At 37.2% G+C, this 19654-nt stretch overlaps 1 long non-coding RNA gene across 1 annotated transcript; it reads right to left on the bottom strand.

Moving 5' to 3' along the window:
• Nucleotides 1–3762: 3762 nt before the first annotated feature.
• Nucleotides 3763–8687, bottom strand: LOC127943191 (uncharacterized). The gene is made up of 4 exons (XR_008149594.1): nucleotides 8427–8687; nucleotides 4762–4802; nucleotides 4339–4671; nucleotides 3763–4184 (listed from the first exon to the last, which is right to left on the bottom strand). It is a non-coding gene; the product is annotated as an uncharacterized LOC127943191 (long non-coding RNA).
• Nucleotides 8688–19654: the final 10967 nt, after the last annotated feature.

Here is a 19654-nt window from a genome sequence, read left to right as displayed (position 1 = left end):
TCTGTCCACATATCTGTGGATGCTCCACATGCCATTCCTTCAGCTGTGGCTTTCCTTTCTTTCGGCAGGAGCTCTGTTCTGAGACGTTCATATTTATTCCTTTGTGAAATGAGACACCGTCACACGAGATAGAAGTAAGTCCTTCACATCACACCGGCCATGTTTTCCCGTGTCTAATATTGTCTACACCAAGTCAGTGAACGCGGGAGTTTAAACATGCTGAAGGCCCTTAAATCCTTTGCGCAGACTTTAGTGCATTTTTCCAAAATTGTGCTTTTTTTGGAACTACAGCCAATCTAAGAAAAAGTGCCACTGAAGATTGGGTCAAAACATTTTTACCACATGACCTGGTGTGCTTTAAGTTTAAAAGATGCGATGTGCCAGCTTTTGCTTAAACTTCAACAGTGCGGCACACGTATTACACGTATTACCCACCCCCCCCCCCCCCCCCCCTCAATTATACATTTATTTCCTTATTCATTTATACTGTATATGTATTTATGTCAACATTTAAATAATTCCACTTTTTGGTTTATACATTTGTTGATTTATTTTCACATTTATTTATATATTTCTTTGTCCATGTGGTAGTTAGAGATTGTGGTTGAACGACTGAAGGGAGAACATTTGTGAAATAGTAGCTTGCTGCTGCAGGTGGTTTTAGTCCAACCAGCAGGGGGCGATCATTCCCCCCGGCTTAAATGAGTGCAAACGTACTAGTGTAATGACGCAGACTTTACTCTGTGAAAAAGAGCTTCCTGGATGAGGCAATAAAAAATTAAAAATACACCATTACAATAAAGTATGAGAACAATTAAGCTGCATAGTTTCTTTACATATTTATACACTTTCTGTAAAAAATATTTTGTGTGCATTTAGACAAATTCTCAGTTGCCAATAATATTACATCCATGCTGATCCTAAAAATTCAAGTTTTATTATAACAAACTGCTTCAAAACATCATCCCGTCAAAACTGAAAATTAAGACATTAAAGCACATTTGATTTATGAGAATATCCACTTGCCCTCACATTGTTATTTGGTCTTTGTGTTGGTTTGGGACTTTTGTTATACTTCCTGTTTTCTGTGCCATGTTTGTAGGTGTTTTTTTTTTTTTTTTTGTAGTTCTCCCTGCTGACTAGTCTTCATTGTACACAGATGTGTCTAATTCATTGGTTCTCTGTGCTCTTTTGTTCCTTTTATATATATTTTGTTTGTTTTATTAAACACCCATCACAGTCAGATCCTCATCTCTGCTTGCCTTCACATGTTCAACAATGAAAACATTACAGGCTAGAATAATCATCAAACTGAAGAGACATTTAATGCGTTAAACACTTTATCAAGACATTTAACACTTCAAATATCCAAGTGAACACTGAAGACACATTATTGTAACAGACATTTATTTATTAATGTTCTTGGCTTCTGTCTTATTCAGTTCATGCAAATATGCAGTATTGTGAATCTGAGTATTGTCATAAAAAAATAACTATGACAAAATCTTATTTTAAAATGGGTGATCGCTGTTTATTGGATTTAGTTAATAGGTTAATCATTGAAAAAAAAAAAGTGTTATGGCATTTAATCACAGGTGTCGAACTTTCTGTGTACTGTAGATTGGCAGATATTGTGCCACATTTCTAATAGTGTCACACATTTAAACAAGTGTCATTTTCTGAGCTCACATACCTGCCGTCATCGTGTCTCAATATACTGTTTAGTTCATCATCTCTGTCAGATACGGCAGGAATGCAGATCTTCCAGTGATGTCATCATGCTGACCTGAAAAAGTGAAACAAATGTCTAACATGCAGCTCATTCATGAATTTTCATTCAAATTTCATTCATTGGTTTATTGGCATATCAGCACACATATTTGGTTTTGTGTGTTTCCTTTATGGTTATATTAATCAAATTGAACTCTTTGGCACACATTAGTTTTATACCTATTCGTTTTCATTGTTATCATGTTAACATTTAATTATCAGTTTATCATATTATATTTACCCAACAGATACCTGGCATTCAAAGCAGAGTATTTTGTATTGTATATATGTATATTTGTTGTGTTTCTGTATGGTTATAATTACACTGATGTTTTTTTCCTCACGCTGATCAGATTGTTTCTCAAATACATGTTGCATCTCATTTAGTTTGCGTGTCTAGACACACACACACACACACACACACACAGAGAATGTTTGATTGTAATCATAATGAAAAACCTGATATTTATTTAAACAAAATTATCTAAACCTTGATAAAAAAAGTGGTCTATAGAATGTCTTAATATATATCTAAAAGCAAAAGCTAATAAAATGAAGAAATTTTGTTTTAAAAAAAAAACGAATCAATGAATCGAGAAATAATAAAATCCCCTCAAAATTTGAATATATATATATATATATATATATATATATATATATATATATATATATATATATATATATATATATATATATATATATATAGAAAAGTGGACCTCAAGGGTCAGAGTTGAGAACCTCTTTGTTTTAGAAAATTAATGTAAAGGATGTATAGTTTTAATATATATATATATATATATATATATATATATATATATATATATATATATATATATATATATATACAGTACAGACCAAAAGTTTGGACACACCTTCTCATTCAAAGAGTTTTCTTTATTTTCATGACTATGAAAATTGTAGAGTCACACTGAAGGCATCAAGGGCTATTTGAGCAAGAAGGAGGGTGATGGGGTGCTGCGCCAGATGACCTGGCCTCCACAGTCACCGGACCTGAACCCAATCCAGATGGTTTAGGGGTGAGCTGGACCGCAGACTGAAGGCAAAAGGGCCAACAAGTGCTAAGCATCTCTCGGGGAACTCCTTCAAGACTGTTGGAAGACCATTTCAGGTGACTACCTCTTGAAGCTCATTAAGAGAATGCCAAGAGTGTGCAAAGCAGTAATCAAAGCAAAAGGTGGCTACTTTGAAGAACCAAGAATATGACATATTTTCAGTTGTTTCACACTTTTTTGTTATGTATATAATTCCACGTGTTAATTCAGAGTTTTAATGCCTTCAGTGTGAATCTAAAATTTTCATAGTCATGAAAATAAAGAAAACTCTTTGAACGAGAAGGCGTGTCCAAACTTTTGGTCTGTACTGTATATATAATACATACATAATATATAAAACTAAATAATATATAAATAAAACAAAATACTTAACATAATGCACTGCAAAATGTCCTAAGACAGGAGAAAATTTGAAGAAGTTTTAAATATTTTGATATTCGGAAATTACTGTGTCTGTTTTAATTGAATATCAGTAGTGCATAGAGTATGTAGGATGAAAATGAAATATTTGATATATATATAATGAAATGAAATCTATATTAAAATAAGTTAATAAGCTGGGCCAGTTAGCACTCAAGCTTCACTTTAAATATTGCGTCAAAATCAAATAAATTTGAGTTTTATTTATACCTGATTGTAACCAGATTGCTGCCTTGGGAAAGCTAGCATGTCTCTAACAAAGTGATAACACTCATTGCCTTCTCTAGTGCAGCTCAACCAGGTCTCGTCCCATTCTTCGATATTGGTGATATCACAAATCCCAGAAAATATGCGTTATAGGCACGCGGCATGGGGTTTAATGTAATGCACATGAATATCTAAATTAGGTTGCATAGTTCAGAGTTAAAAAAAGCTTTCAGAATGTGAAATAGGATTGCATAAAAAAAGTCTTGACTCAAGTGTCACTGTAATTCTCAAAGTTCATGTCTTTATCCAATAGAGGGCGCCAAACACACTGTACAACCAACTCGAGGCTCCTTGAGGTCCTCTTTAGTGAGGTTAGTGTTATAACAGAGCTGCACAGCAGATCTCACCCCTAATCATCATGTTTTATCTGTAAATTCACTGAAATACAAGTCTGATATATAAAGAATCAAATTTGTTAAATGTGCAGTTTTTATTCAAATACAAATTTGAAATAACATTTACAGAAACACATTTGAAGCAACATTTGAGGCAGCAATGTACTGATGTTTCAAGATCTCATTCAGTGTTCCTGCACCAGACAGAATTTTTTTATACAGAGAAATATGAGGAAACAAGCTATTACTATTAACAGTACAGCAATGTAAACCCAGTGCAATGTGGACCCCTCATCATCAGGCTTTTCTTGTTCATTCTCTGCAACAAAACAGTACATAACAAACAATGTTACTACATTGTGAAAAACACAATATATTTATCTACAGCAACATTCAGTCTGGGACATTGTAGTTAGTGCATTGTATTTGGACTGTACAATAATCATCATACTTTATTCACCAGTTTTACACACCTTTGATGACCAGCTGTACAGTCTGACATTCAGATGAACGGATGTTTGTGATGTGGCAGATGTATTTTCCTGCATCAGCTTGAGTGAGATTGCTGATTTTGAGAGAGAAGTTTCCTTCCTCATACACTTTAGTGAAAGTTTCAGCTCTGTTCTTGTACTGCTGATCCTGTGCTGCTCTTAAATCTTTACCTCCAACTACATCATACACAATTTTGCCGCCCTTTTGTCTCCAGTGCACATTAATATCTTGAAGTTTAAGATCACGTTTAATTGAAGAACACGGCAAGACGACAGAACCACCGATAAACCCTTCGACTGTGACCTGGAGAGACACTGAAATCACACAAACTTTACACAGTCTGATTTTTGTTTATTTATGTGGCATAAATTTATCTCTCAAAACTATGCTTGTTTTGCTCTCACCTTTGTTTATTAGAGCTGCAAACACACAGATGAAGCAGTAACTGCAGAAACTGAACAAATAAAATAAAATAAAATAAAAAACATCAACGTTTGATTCCCACACAGATAAGATAAGATATGACTAAATTATAAATTAAATTTGGTTAAATTATCTCTTGTTTTGTCAGTTAATAATAGTGATTTGTCAGTTATGTTGGATACTAGAGTTTTTACGGAGTCCCACAAGGGTCAATTCTTGCACCGCTCCTGTTTAGCCTGTATATGCTTCCACTAAGTCAAATAATGAGAAAGAACCAAATTGCCTATCACAGCTATGCTGATGATACCTAGATTTACCTAGCCTTATCTCCAAATGACTACAGCCCCATTGACTCCCTCTGCAAACGCATTGATGAAATTAATAATTGGATGTGCCAGAACTTTCTTCAGTTAAACAAGGAAAAAACTGAAGTCATTGCATTTGGAAACAAAGATGAAGGGCCCTATTTTAACGATCTGAAACGCAAGTGTCAAAACGCGAAGCGCAAGTAAGTTTGTGGGCGGGTCTCGGCGCTGTTGCTATTTTCCCGGCGGGATAAATGGCTCTTGCGCCCGGCGCAAATCTAAAATGGGTGGGTCTGAAGCAGCTTCATTATTCATAGGTGTGGTTTGGGCGTAACGTGAAATAAACCAATCGGAGCGTCATCCAACATTCCCTTTAAAAGCAGGTGCGCAAGTTCCATTATGGATTGCTATTATTATGGCGTATTTACCAGGCGCACGCCAGGAGCGGATCACAGCCGAGGAGACTGATGTTCTTGTAAGAGCAGTGAAAGACAGAGAAGTTGTGTTGTATGGGGATGGGAGAAACCCACTCAAAATAGCGTCGGTTAAACAGGCGTGGGAGGAAATAGCCACAATTGTTTCATCGATTTTTTTTTTTCCTGGTTCTTGACGGACAAACAAATTTGTCAGATGTCCTTATATACATATATGACCTCAAACAGGTCTGATCCTTAATTACTACAATTAGCCTGAATAATTTGTAAGCAAGATTTCACAATGATTTCCGTCATCTCATGTGTTAATATTTTTTTTTAGTGTAACAATTTATGATTTGCAAAAATAACTGTTGCATCTGTGTAGATTACATGAGCAAAGTGTATGCGCGTTGTGCACGCTATACATTATGGTCAAGCTTGCGCCCTTAAAATAGCATAATGAACAACGCGCAACTGACTTTAGACTAGGTTTTTTCTGGTCAGTGGCGCAATTGTTTAATGGAACAGCAAAATAGCACCAGGGATTGTTTGCGCCGGAACACGCCTCCTTTTTTGCGCTGAACCGCCCAGGGAGCGCAAGTTCATTCACTAGTTTAGCGACGTGCTTCTGTGGAGGGAAAAGCGCGCTTTGCGCAGGTGCAAAATAGGAATGACACATGCGTCGGTGTACAAAGTCAATTGCGCTGGGTGCAAGATAGGGCCCGAAGTGTTCAAGGTGAATGCATACCTTGACTCTAGGGGTCAAACAACTAAAAATCAAGTCAGGAATATTGGTGTGATTCTGGAGACAGACCTTAGTTTCAGTAGTCATGTCAAAGCAGTAACTAAATCAGCATACTATCATTTAAAAAACATCGCAAGAATTAGATGTTTTGTTTCCAGTCAAGACTTGGAGAAACATGTTCATGCCTTTATCACCAGCAGGGTGGACTATTGTAATGGGCTCCTCACTGACCTTCCCAAAAAGACCATTAGACAGCTGCAGCTCATCCAGAACGCTGCTGCCATGATTCTGACTAGAACCAGAAAATCTGAGCATATCACACCAATCCTCAGGTCCTTACACTGGCTTCCAGTTACATTTAGGATTGATTTTAAAGTACTTTTACTCGTATATAAGTCACTAAATGACCTAGGACCGAAATATATTGCAGATATGTTCACTGAATATAAACCTAACGGAGCACTCAGATCATTAGGATCATGTCAGTTAGAAATACCAAGGGTTCACACAAAACAAGGGGAGTCTGCCTTTAGTTACTATGCTGCCCGCAGTTGGAATCAGCTTCCAGAAGAGATCAGATGTGCTAAAACACTAGTCACATTTAAATCTAGACTCAAAACGCATATTTTTAGCTGTGCATTTGTTGAATGAGCACTGTGCAATGTCCGAACTGATTGCACTATATTTTCACTGTTTTATGTTTTATTATTGTTTTATTATTATTATTTTTATGTAAAATCATTTTCTAACTGTTTTTAAATGTTTTAATCATTTTAAAAAAATTTAAATTACTTGTTTTATTTTTGTTATAATTTTTTTCTTCATGATTATTTTACTTTCTTTTATGTAAAGCACTTTGAATTACCATTGTGTACGAAATGTGCTATATAAATAAACTTGCCTTGCCTTGCCTTTTATATTTAGTTATTAAAATGTGGTGTGTAGCACCTATTCAGATAAACTCATTAACTCAATAATTCAATCTGAACTCATTGATCGTTTGACAAAAATCCATCAGTTTACAAGTAATCATTCAGTATCTATTTATTGCCCTTAATAATATACAGGATGCATCATTAGGGGACCATCTACCTGTTAACTTAACTTTAAATTGTAATATTTCTTGAAAGACAGCATCTTCCCTATCTTACCCTACATGGGTGAAATCTTATAAACACAATTAGATTAAGAACATCAAATTAGCCTACTATCCAATGAAGCTAACTACACATGGGACACAAACGAGGGCAATAAAAATAGCTAATGCTAATAGCTAATGCTAATAGCTAATGACTTAATCAAACTAAGTTATAACAGGTCAACCATGAAGATAGACCTGGTAATAATTAGTTATCCAATTCATGTTTAATGCATCATTGATGCTTAAAAAGTTCCCATTGTCCAGTTTAAATAAAGCATTTGTTAACTAAGCAGGCCGTAACAAATACGAGCAACAAACGTAATCAGATCTTCAACAAGGAAGCATGTGGAGTTTGTCCAAACAGCGTTTCATTCAGAATTCCTAAAACGTACCTGAAAATCATGTTGGCCAAGTATTATCAATATGTTTTGTTTGAATATATAAAATATAAAGAACTCTTAAAGTTGGTTGAAATACTACTTTTCAATGAAGTATCGTAGCTCTTCCGCTTTGATATGCCAAGTTACGTACTACGTCAGACGTAGTGACATCAGCAGTCACATTATCAGACATGTGCACCAGATATTCGTTAAACATTCTGAAATTTACTTCAGTGTATTCAAGACTCCTGAGAGACCAGCTGACTTTCACACGTTTTCACATTATTTTCGGATATTCTCTGATCTTCTAATAAATGTTCACCATTAGTATTCTCGAACATGTTTATGATCTCAGTTGTTGTATCTCCATGATCTGGACTTTAGTTCATCGATAAAAGACATGGCAAAAGCTTAGTTTAATTTCTCTTCTTCATTGTTTAGACTATAAAATATTGTGTTACAGTTTTGCACAAAAAAAAATAAAAAAAATAATAATAATCATCATCATCATAATAAATAAATTATATATATATATATATATATATATATATATATATATATATGATTGTTTTAAATAACAATACAAATAAGCTGGTAGCTATAATTGTCCTAACGTCTTAAGTAAAATGAACAGAAGTTAAGAAAAAGCATGAACTTACAATCGTATGAGAGTGAAGGTTTCTGTCGTGACTTCTCAAAGCCTGATCCTCAAGTGAAACATTTCTCTGAATGATGTCGCATATATTCCTGATACCATCAGATTTTCTTTTCTTCATCTTCTTTATATATATATTTTTTTTTTTTCAAGAATGCAGAATCAACAGAATTGAGGGCACCCGCATTCTGACCTACAGGAAAAAAAATAAATCAATAAAAAATGAAAACAACAAGGTAATACAGCCTAGCTTTTAAAAATTATTTTAAAAAAAAATTTCTAAAACAAGAAATTATATTTTATATCTGCGCTCAATCCAGAAAGATCTTCCTCATAGCTCATTTCTGCTGTTTTAAATATGACAGACTGTTCAAATGCTCTATAGCGACTCAAGGATAATGATCTATGACGGAAGACAGATTATATCCAGACAAACAGACTACTGGGCAAGTTGTGTGTTATCATATCTAGTCATGTCTCTCTATCTCTCTCTCGCTCTCTCTCACTTCCGTTGTGTTTGCTCTTTGCTCACTTTCCATGGCGTCTAAAAAAAGTGTTATTGTCTAATGTCCTGCCGTTCATAAACAATTAAATGTTATTGAAAATCATGTCTAGATATGGGAAACTGGTGTCACCTATCAAGATGATATCAGCTGGCTGCAAGTCCCCTCTCTTGAAACATTATGTTTCATTTAGCCATTTTTTGTCATGATCTTAAAAGAAGATGAAGAACTAGATTTGTCACTTCATCTTAAAATTGATGATTGTGATTGTTATTTATGCCACAACGGGAAAAATGAAATGTTTCAGTTGCAAGGAGGTGGGCCATTTAATTCGCACATGTCCTAGTAAAAATAATGAAAGCAGGTCAGTGGTTGCCGATAGTGTGAGTAATGTTGGCGAGTTGGCTGAGGCCAGACCATCAAATGCTCCGTCTCAGACAGAGTCAGATAAAAGGAAATCCAGAGATGACATGAGTCTGCCTGCGAGTGAGAGTTTAACAGCTCAGGTTACTGACCCCGAGATTGTGGTTGAGAAAAGCAGTTCAGCCAATAAGACTCCGATTTCTAAATCTGTTATGAAGACAGACATGCAAAGAGATGATGGAAGCATTAATGTTTTGCAGTCGGATTTACTTTGGGATGGTATTGAAATGGAGGCAGAAGAAAGCAAATTTAAAGTGACAACAAAAAGGAAAAGGCCTGGTGGTTTTCAAGGTGTTAAATCAAAGAAAGATCGCAGATCACATCTGACCCTGTGTTCACATTCCAGTTTTTGTTCTCTGTTGACATGTCATGACTCAAATTTGTTCAAAATAAAAATTTAACAGGCAAAATATAAAATAAGTCGGGACCAGCCGAGCTGATTTTATGAGCAGCATTTCACTTGGCCTATTAGGTGAAAACTGTTCAAACGTACTGGCTGTAGGAATCAGTGGAAGTCGTGGCCTAGTAGTTAGAGAGTTTGACTCTTAACCCTAAAGATTTCAGTTTGAGTCTCGGGTCGGCAATAATGTGACTGAGGTGCCCTTGAGCAAGGCACTGAACCCCCAACTGATCCCTGGGTGCCGCAGCATAAATGATGTCCAATGCTCCGGGTGTGTGTGTGTGTTCACTGTGTGTGCACTTTGGATGGGTTAAATGCAGAGCATGAATTCTGAGTATGGGTCACCATACTTGTCTGTATGTCACTTCACTTCAGTGGCCGTGGCTCATTATACCATTAGCAAAACACTATAAATGACGCGCCCTCTGTGCAACCAAAACTGTGTTTTTTTTTACACCGTCATATGGCAGTAAGAACGGCATAAAAAACTGCGTTTTCCATGCACACTAAAACACTGTCAGATACAGCGTCACTGACATATTTTTGCTCACGGTGTTTGTAATCACAACGGCATATTTTGTGGCGCTTATACTGTTTAAAACTCTGTATTTGACAGATTTTTTTTAATTTTTTTTTTTACTTTTTTAATTTCGTTATTTAAGCAATTTAACTCATTTTGTTGTCGAGGCTGCATCCTTTTTTGCAGCTTAAGTTAAATCTAATAAATTAAATTTAAATTTTTATTTTAAATTTTATTTTATGTTATTTTAGCCTTTAAAAACGTTTAGCTAACTATAGCAACACTGACATACAAATGTAATTGTATTAAGTCACCCAACATGCACGTCTATCTGCTATTAAAAAAACAGTTTTTACATTTGACTACCAACGAATCGAAATATGAACAAAAAGTTATAAAGATAAATGACAAATGGTTTTATTTTATAATTATTAGCCTATTGTTGTTGTTTTGATTTTGTTAATTTGTTTTTGTTGTTTGAGAAACAGAAAGAGATTTTTGTTTTTAACACAGAATAAAACGAACCTTCAGGACTCCCTTGAAAAAGAGATTCTGAATCTCAATGGGATTATTTCCTGGTAAATAAAAATTAAAAAAATAAATAAAAAGAAAATAAACAACAAACCTAAATCTATTTACAAGATTAATGATAAACATTTTTAAACACTTTACTGTCATTCCTTTAGCTTTATATATATATATATATATATATATATATATATATATATATATATATATATATATATATATATATATATATTAGGGGTGTAACGATACGCGTATTGGTATTGAACCGTTCGGTACGACGCTTTCGGTTCGGTACGCGGTACGCATTATGTATACCGAACGGTTCGTTGGAGTAATTAATTATATTTGAAAAAAAAAAAAAAAGAGAGAGAGAGAAATATAATGATATGCGTTCAACAAGGTAGCCCAATAACCCAAACAACGTAACAGGCAACGCCCCTGACACTCCCGAAGAAGAAAAAAACACCATCTTATATGTTTATGTTAGGCTACTCAGCAGGCGCTCGCTCACTCAGTACGCGCTGAAGGCTCGTTGCAAAATAGCCAATGCGTTTAACAGACTAGAAATGAGAAGATCCTCCAATAACCAACAGGTCTGGTGTTTGGGTGCACTTTGGATTCCCTTTAAGCTATAATGGTGATGGCAAGAGAGTGGTGGATAAAAAAACAACGGTATGTCGCATCTGCAACATGACAGGGTACACCAGCGGGAATAAAAAAAAAAAAAAAAAACACCAGCGGGAATATCTGGGATATATGCGTCAGTACTATCTGGGAAAAGACGAAAAAAAGGAGAAACATGCACGCAGCAAACTATCCCTGCAGCATTTAGAAACTATAGCTTACAGGGAATCCAACCCAAACACCAGACCTGTTGGTTATTTTAGGATCTTATATTTCTGGTCTGTTAAAGGCATTCGACATTTTGCAACGAGCCTTCAGCGCGTGCTGAGTGAGCGAGCGCCTTAGGGGCCATTCACATATCGTGCCTAAAAACGCATGGAAAACGCTAAGCGCGTCTTTCTCCTCCTTTCCAAAGCGCTTGGGCAGAAGCGCTCATGAGGCGTCTGTCTTTGCTAAGCAACAATGACGTGCTCTCTCCATGAGACGCGGAAATTTCAGCGAAGGATAAATGGATTTGCAGCTCTAAAAATCGCTTGCAGTAGCTCTGCTACTAAATTTATTTCAAAATTGCAATCCATATACAACTATGATCAGCTGATCCTTCATCTTGGCTGAGCTCTCAACGTTGTTACGGGAAAGGATGAAGCTGATTGGTTAGTTCTTGTCACATGACCCGCGGTGCGCTTGCGGCATTCTGAAAAGTTGAGATGTTTTTACATTTTGCTGTATCTAAAACGTATCGAACCGAACCGAACCGAACCGTGACATCAGTGTATCGTATCGAACCGAACCGTGAATTTTGTGAACCGTTACACCCCTAATATATATATATATATGTGTGTGTGTGTGTGTGCGCGTGTGCTTGTGTATGTGTGTGTGTATTATTACAGTCTGTGAATGGGTTTATATATGTATCTCTTATCATCTCAAGAAAACAATCACTAATCAGAAGACTTCCTGTTAATCAAGTATCGGGAAAATATCTACTCTATGAATGATGCATTAAATTACATTAAAGTGTTAGTTCGCCCAAAAATGAAAATTATGTCATTAATAACTCACCCTCATGTTGTTCCAAACCCAGAAGACCTCATTTAATTTTCGGGACACAGTTTAAATTTTTTTTATATTTAGTCCGAGAGCTCTCAGTCCCTCCATTGAAGCTGTGTGTACGGTCTACTGTCCATGTCCAGAAAGGTAAGAAAAACATCATCAAAGTAGTCCATGTGACATCAGAGGGTCAGTTAGAATTTGCCGGAGCATCGAAAATACATTTTGGTCCAAAAATTAGGACTTTATACAGCATTGTTTTCTAGGGTCTGTTGTGAGCACGTTCACAAGACTGTAGTAACACTGCTGACGTACAACGCTGCTGACGTGTTATCTTAGTTATTGGGCGCACCAGAAAACACGTCAGCAGCGCCATACGTCAGCAGCGTCGTGAACGCACTCACAACAGACTCTAGAGGTCCCCTGTTTTCTCTTCTGCCTTAGTTCTTCCTCGTTTGGCCTTGTTAGTGTTATCCAGGTAACCTTTGCCTTGTTTTCCCCAGTGTATTTTAGTAAAAAAGATTTTTCCTTTGGTTCCTTACTTGGTTTCTGAGTCTTTACCCTGTGTTTCCTGTCTGGTCTTGCTTAAGATTTCCTAAAGAGTTCCATTCTTTGGTAGTATTTTTTTTACTGGTTTTGTTTTCTCCCCACGAGGAGTTTTTATTTTCTTGGTTCTATTTTAGAATAATTTTTGATGTATTTTTTTCTTGCAAAGATTTTTTTTTTTATATCATTATTATTATTATTAAATATACATTTCCTGGGAAACTGGCTCAAGGTTTTTTTTTTGGTTTCCAAGGTTACTGCTCCCATGGCTCAGTGGTCGCATGGCTATCACCCACCACACGAGAGACCCGAGTTTGAACCTGACCTGTGCCTGAAAAAAACGAGTCAGTCATGGACCCAGAATCACTTGCCTTCACAGACCTGTTGGCAGTGATTGCCCAACATGAGTCATCTTTCAAACACCATGAAGCTGTTCTTAGCCATCAGGAGGAGCTAATAACCAATCACTCTCAACTCCTGGCCGATGTGATGGATTCTATCTACCAGCTCTTTGAACGGCTCCCAGGTGCTTCACCTCCCTCTGTTTCATCCACAAGTGGCAACAGGCCTACTTCAGTTGCAAAGCCTTGATTACCACCTCCCAAGCCCTTTGCTGGAGATCCTTGTTCCTGCCAGAGTTTCCTCAACCAATGCTCCCCGATCTTCGTGATCCAAACCTAGAGTTTTCACACAGACCGCTCCAAGATCACTTACATAATTATCCTTCTCTCAGACATGGCGCCTAAACAATCGCCTGAGAGAGTGGAGGATGGCTTGTCACAAGGCATTTCAGTCCTAAGTTCCTGTGAGCAGCTCTGTGTCCCCAGTTCATATTCCTGCATCTAGGGATCCTCGGCTCCTGAACAGCCCCATGATTTCCCGGAAGACATGCAGTTGGGTCGTTCCAGGCTCTCTCCCAATGAGAGGGAACACTGGATGAGGGTGCGATGTTGCCTCTAATGTGGTGCTTCCCACTACTTCCGCTCCACTTGTTCCGAGCTCTCGAGAAATGGTTATCCCCACCCAGCTACAGGAGGGCTGTGATGGGGAAAATTAGAGCTCTTCCTTCGCCATCCTAGCTGTTCCAGCCACTCTGACCTGGGAAGACTACCAGTATCCAGTGCAGGCCATGATCGATTCCATTGCTGCAGGTCACTTCCTAGATCTATCCTTGACTAAGGAACTTGGTATCCCTACCCAACTTCTTCCTCATCCAATGTGGTCACAACAAAGGACAACACAAAACTAAATATTGAGCATGAGCATCTGAATTCTTACACTGAACTGAAACCAAACCAGACAGGAGCTTTAAGATCCAGATATCACACTTCAACCACACACAACACACCACACGAGCAGAGTGAAGAGAAGATGTGGAGGTTCAACAAACACAACACAACACACCACACGAGCAGCGTGAAGAGAAGATGTGGAGGTTCAACAATACTAAGCTATTAGAAAAACTATCTAACATGATCAAATATAAAGAGTGCTTAACTTAAAGCAGTGATGATGGTGAGGTTTAATAAGCTGTTGTGGTCAGAACAAATTTGATTTGACTTCCTCTACTTGATGAAGGAAGAGCTTCTTTTGTCTTCCTGTCTATGCTTTAGAGCTGCAGGAGATTCATCGTCAGTGTTGTGTGGAAGAAAACACGACAACAAGATGAAGATCATTCAGCTTCAGTTCTGTGAGTTTTTACATGATATCAGGATATTTACATGCTTTGAAACTTTATTACAATTATAAATAGTTTTAGGTCATGCATCACAGGGGGTTTACATGAGTAATGTTTTATTTTATTTATTTATTTATTTATCTTACAGATGTATTAATCTGTTGTCAAGCTACAGTTTCAGATCTACTGACTGATCTGGGATCAAATGTGATCATAAACTGTGATCTTGATGAAAATGAGGTTTATTGGATTTTACTGAAAACAGCAGATCCTCCGACACTGATTCTACGAACATTATACAACATAGAACAAATAACACCAATACCACCTTTTTACTATAAAAATACATTCAGAAACAAATATTCAGTGCAGTTTAAACATCATCTGGTTATTAATAATGTGACTGCTGATGAATTAGGAGTTTATTACTGTATGAACACACGCACTCCTCCAAAACTCAGCAACAGCACCAGAATATACTTCACCGGTGAGTTCATTTAATAATCCAGTGATCAAGACACTGACGAACACTACTTACATACATAGATGCCATTTTCTGCTTAAATCTTTTAAATGTTTATGAAAACACAATTCTATTCGTAAATTATGTAATCATATCAGTATTTTTGGTGCTACAAATCTGCAACCATTTCACTTACAGTACAGTTACAGTGACAGACTGTGAACATTTTCTTTACAGAACAATTTAATCTAACTGAGTGTCACAATCATACAGTTCTGCAGATTATTGATCAGAATCAGACACAGTGGCAGATTATTAGCATCATATCTGCTCTGATGAATGGACTTCTGATCATTGTGGTGATCGGTGAGTTATTTTCAGCCGTCTGTAAAAATATCACTATGATGCTTTCTCCGTATGCTAAAGTTAATAAAAATTTTTATATTCATTTGTTTAAGCTTTCGACTACATATTTTTTTGCAGAAATGTTTGTAAATACTGTACAGAATCTTATAAACTGCTCCATCTCTAGGTTTATTGAAATGTTCTGCAGAACAATCCCGACTCGAAGCTGATCAGAAGCAGACACAAGTTACAGAACAACATCAGGAGCATTTACACTTCAAAACATGTGAATCCAGCCTCATTACTAAAATTAATTTCAGTCTTGATAATTATTGAGGATTTTTGTTGACCTGTAAATTAGTGTTCCAAAATTCTTCATTTTAATTCATTTGTTCAAATACATCTGAATATATTGATCTTTCAGGATGCTACTGTGGATATTTACAAAATGCGTAAAGATATTTGCTCCAACCAAATCAACAGCACTTCTGCTGCTCTAAACCTGCCGAAATAATGAACACATGAGTATGATTGAATTTATAGTTTGTTTGTTTTTTTCAACAGTGAAACTTCTTTCTTCTGCTTTTAAAGAATAGTTGTAAATCATGAGATTAACAGCTATAATTTTATATTTTCATCATGTACCTGCCTTTGTATTTTAGTGAGTCTCACAAGTCAAATTGTCATATTTTTGTCTCGGTAGCATCAACATTTTTTTGTCATTTCTCTTTGTCATTTGGAAGAATTTGTTTTGGAATCGCTCTATTCATCTGTATCTGCTGAAAATTTTTATGAGTGGTATTCGACATGGACATTTTTTGTCCTACCATTATTATTATTGTTGTTGTTTTTTTTTTGTTGTTGTTTTTTTAAGCCTGATTGGTTGAGTTTTTCTTGCTGTTGGACCAAGAAAAGGCTAGATTTTATAGGATATAGAGAACTATTTATTTAATTTACATTTTGTTTAGTAATCAGTTAAATGACAATAAGATAATAAAGTCTGATAGTGTGAATGTCATGGTTGTCATTTGTGTGTATATTCTTTGCCTGTGTATGAATAAAATCAAAGTGTGTAGAGTTTGTCTGATGGGAATTTTAAAATGTGTTCAAATAGAAATTCAAATAGAAATCTGAAAACAAGTCCCAAAAATGAATGACAGAACAGCTATTACAGTCCGCTAAAAAAATATTACACTTCATCATGAAAACAGCATTTTTCTTCAATACCAAATTTGAAATAATTTTGATTAATTAGGACTTTATGACTATATAAACACAGACCAACCTTTAGCACCATTTCCATATTCATCACAAATCTAATTAAGACAAAAAATGGAGTAAAAAGTGGTTCTTTGTAAATGGCCTGGCATGAGTCACACCTCAAATATGAATTTGCTACTGTTTTGATGTCATAATTTCTAAATTGATATGTATTAATAAACAAAAAAACTAAGTGTGTGTGTGCTTACCCAACTAAACTGAAGTGCTAAACCAAAACCAGAAACATGTTCCACTGGCCTTGGCACTTGACAACCAACTCTCACCTTTGTCTACAGTGGAGGTTTAACTGTGAAACGAGTGCAGTGTTTTTCTATACCTTTATGATTAAGTTCTCACAGTTGTCTTAACCTCAAATGAAAGAGAAACATTGCAGATGGCTGTCTGAAGGGGACTTTGGCTTGGCTACCACAAACAGAGATGATTGTGCTTGGGCTGATTGGCAAGATTTTCAAGCATAAACTAGAATCCCAATCATGAATCATGTATGCCAAGATGAAAGATTTTGGAAGAAACACGAATGGTCATCTTGGTGAATACTTGCATGGCTCAAGGGCTTGTGTGTTTAGTCCTCATTCATCTTCTAAATGTGGCCTGCTCTGATAAAAGCCTCCTCCAAACAAACAAGCAATGTATCTGGATATAATTATTAGTGAAGAGATGATGGGTCAGGGACACACTGATCATTTCAGTGGATCCAGAGGTCAGGGGAGGCCCGAAAATTTATATCTTCCATTCTTGCGTTTATCTTCTTCCTTAAGGACATTTATCAACATCCACACTTCCTTATTTTTCCAGGGCCCGGTCAATATATCCTGACTACAGCCCAGCAGGCACTATCAGCTGTGCCCCATCATTCATGCTTGATGGGGAACAAAATGTTGCCACATTTGAACACCTATAGATCATACAGAATCTGGTTTGTGTGGAAGCACATTCTGACATGAAGAAAATGTAAAAAAATAAAAATAAAAAAAGGAAAAAACAAAAGGAAAAAAAAAGTTCTTAGTGTAAATCTCACAATTTTTAATTACCTTGAATTGAATTGTGAGACGTAAATTTACAAACGTAAAAGTTTGAATAAACAAATATCTAAACTTAGAAACATGAAAAAATGGTCTGAAAAGAGAGATGTTGGCTAAACTCAAATTGTGAGATACAAACTCGAAACAGATAGAGAAATAAAGTCATACTTTTGCATTATTGTGAGATGCGGATTTAAACTATGAGATATATACTCAAAAAAATGTTATGAACTAATTTCTCCGAAAGAAAGTGTAAATTGCAAAATATGGGAAGTCGTGGCCTAATGGTTAGAGAGTTTGACTCCTAACCCTAGGGTTTTGGGTTCGAGTTTCGGGCAGGCAATACTGTGACTAAGGTTCTCTTGAGCAAGGCACCGAACCCCCAACTGCTCCCCGGCCCCCAGAGCATAAATGGCTGCCCACTGCTCTGTGTGTGTTCACAGTGTGTGTGTGTGTGTGTGCACTTTGGATGGGTTAAATGCAGAGCGCGAATTCTGAGTATGGGTCACCATACTTGGCTGTATGGTGGTTTGGGAAGGTTTATGGGTTGGTTAAAAGGTCAACAGTGTACAGGGGTCGATTTGATCAATGCACTCTCAGAAAAAAAATTGTACAGAGGCTGCTTTTCAAAAGGTACACTTTTATACTTCAGGGTACCAATATGGACTCTTTGGGCACAAAGGAGTGCCTTTTGGAAAGATATTGCCCAATAAAAGCTTTTGTACCTTTTTTTTTCTGAGAGTGTATAAGGGAACACGGTTCAGTCTGTTTATATAATATTGTTTTGATAAATTAACGAGTATTTACTTTTTGTTGAAAAAAAAATGTCTTTAGCAAGCATTAAGGTAAACGTAACCAGTTACATAATATACATACTTCACGAGTTCACCCTTACATCTAATCTGAAAGTGAATAGTAAGCATATTTTGGCGTGCTGTCCTGGGGGATGGGTTCGGGAACGGAGCATAGCCCGAACCCAAAGAACTCCCCAAAAGAAGCTTAAAGGCATAGGACAGCAGCCATAGAGCTAAATTTAGTTGCCCCCAAAATATGCATGTGGCGAAGAGAGAAAACCGCAGAGTGACTGGGAGAGCCCGTGCAGAATTCAACGAGAGCTGCGGCTCGCAACGTCTTACTGGTGAGCCCTCCGTGCCGCTATGAGAGGAGCACGATGCCGGATATAAAAAATGAGGGACTCTTGCTCCATCCGAAGGGAGCTGTGGCTCTGCTGCACCGGAAGGGAGAGTCCTTCTTGTGGCGGAATACGAGGCGCTGTTTGATGCATCTGATGGAGGGCTCTCACTGCGACCGAAGGGAGTCAGCGTCTGTACCCCATTGGGAGGGAGATCCCTGGCCACCGTTGAGCATGCGACATGACTAAGACGGGGAGTTCACACTGCGACTGAAATGAGCCGTGGGTCTATAAGTTTGGCACGTTGGATGAAGGGCTCCTAATGCAACTGAAGGGAGCCAGCGGCTCTACTCCACCAGGAGGGAGAACCCTAACCACCATTGAGCATGCAACATAACTCGGAAGAGGGGGTTCACCCTGCAACTGAAGGGAGCCATGGGTCTGCTGCACCGGAAGAGCAGCCCTAGTCCGATGCTGAGAAGGCAAAGAGATGCGACTGATGGAGGACTCCCGCTGCATCCGAAGGGTTTTACGCCTCCGATGGCTCTCACAGCGTCCGAAGGGAGCCCGTGACTCTGCTACATCGGGAGTGGGAGCCCTGTCTGCTGTAGAGCATGCGGCGTGACTCAAAATGACAGAAGGATGGATCACACTGCCACCGAAGGGATCACACTGCGACCAAAGGGAGCCGTGGCCCTGCTGCACCGGAGGGGAAAG

This window comes from Carassius gibelio, chromosome A22, assembly GCF_023724105.1.
Source record: "Carassius gibelio isolate Cgi1373 ecotype wild population from Czech Republic chromosome A22, carGib1.2-hapl.c, whole genome shotgun sequence".
NCBI classification, from domain to species: domain Eukaryota; kingdom Metazoa; phylum Chordata; class Actinopteri; order Cypriniformes; family Cyprinidae; genus Carassius; species Carassius gibelio.
The sequence above is the reverse complement of the archived record's forward strand: the minus strand, read 5'-3'. Positions and strand labels throughout refer to the sequence as shown.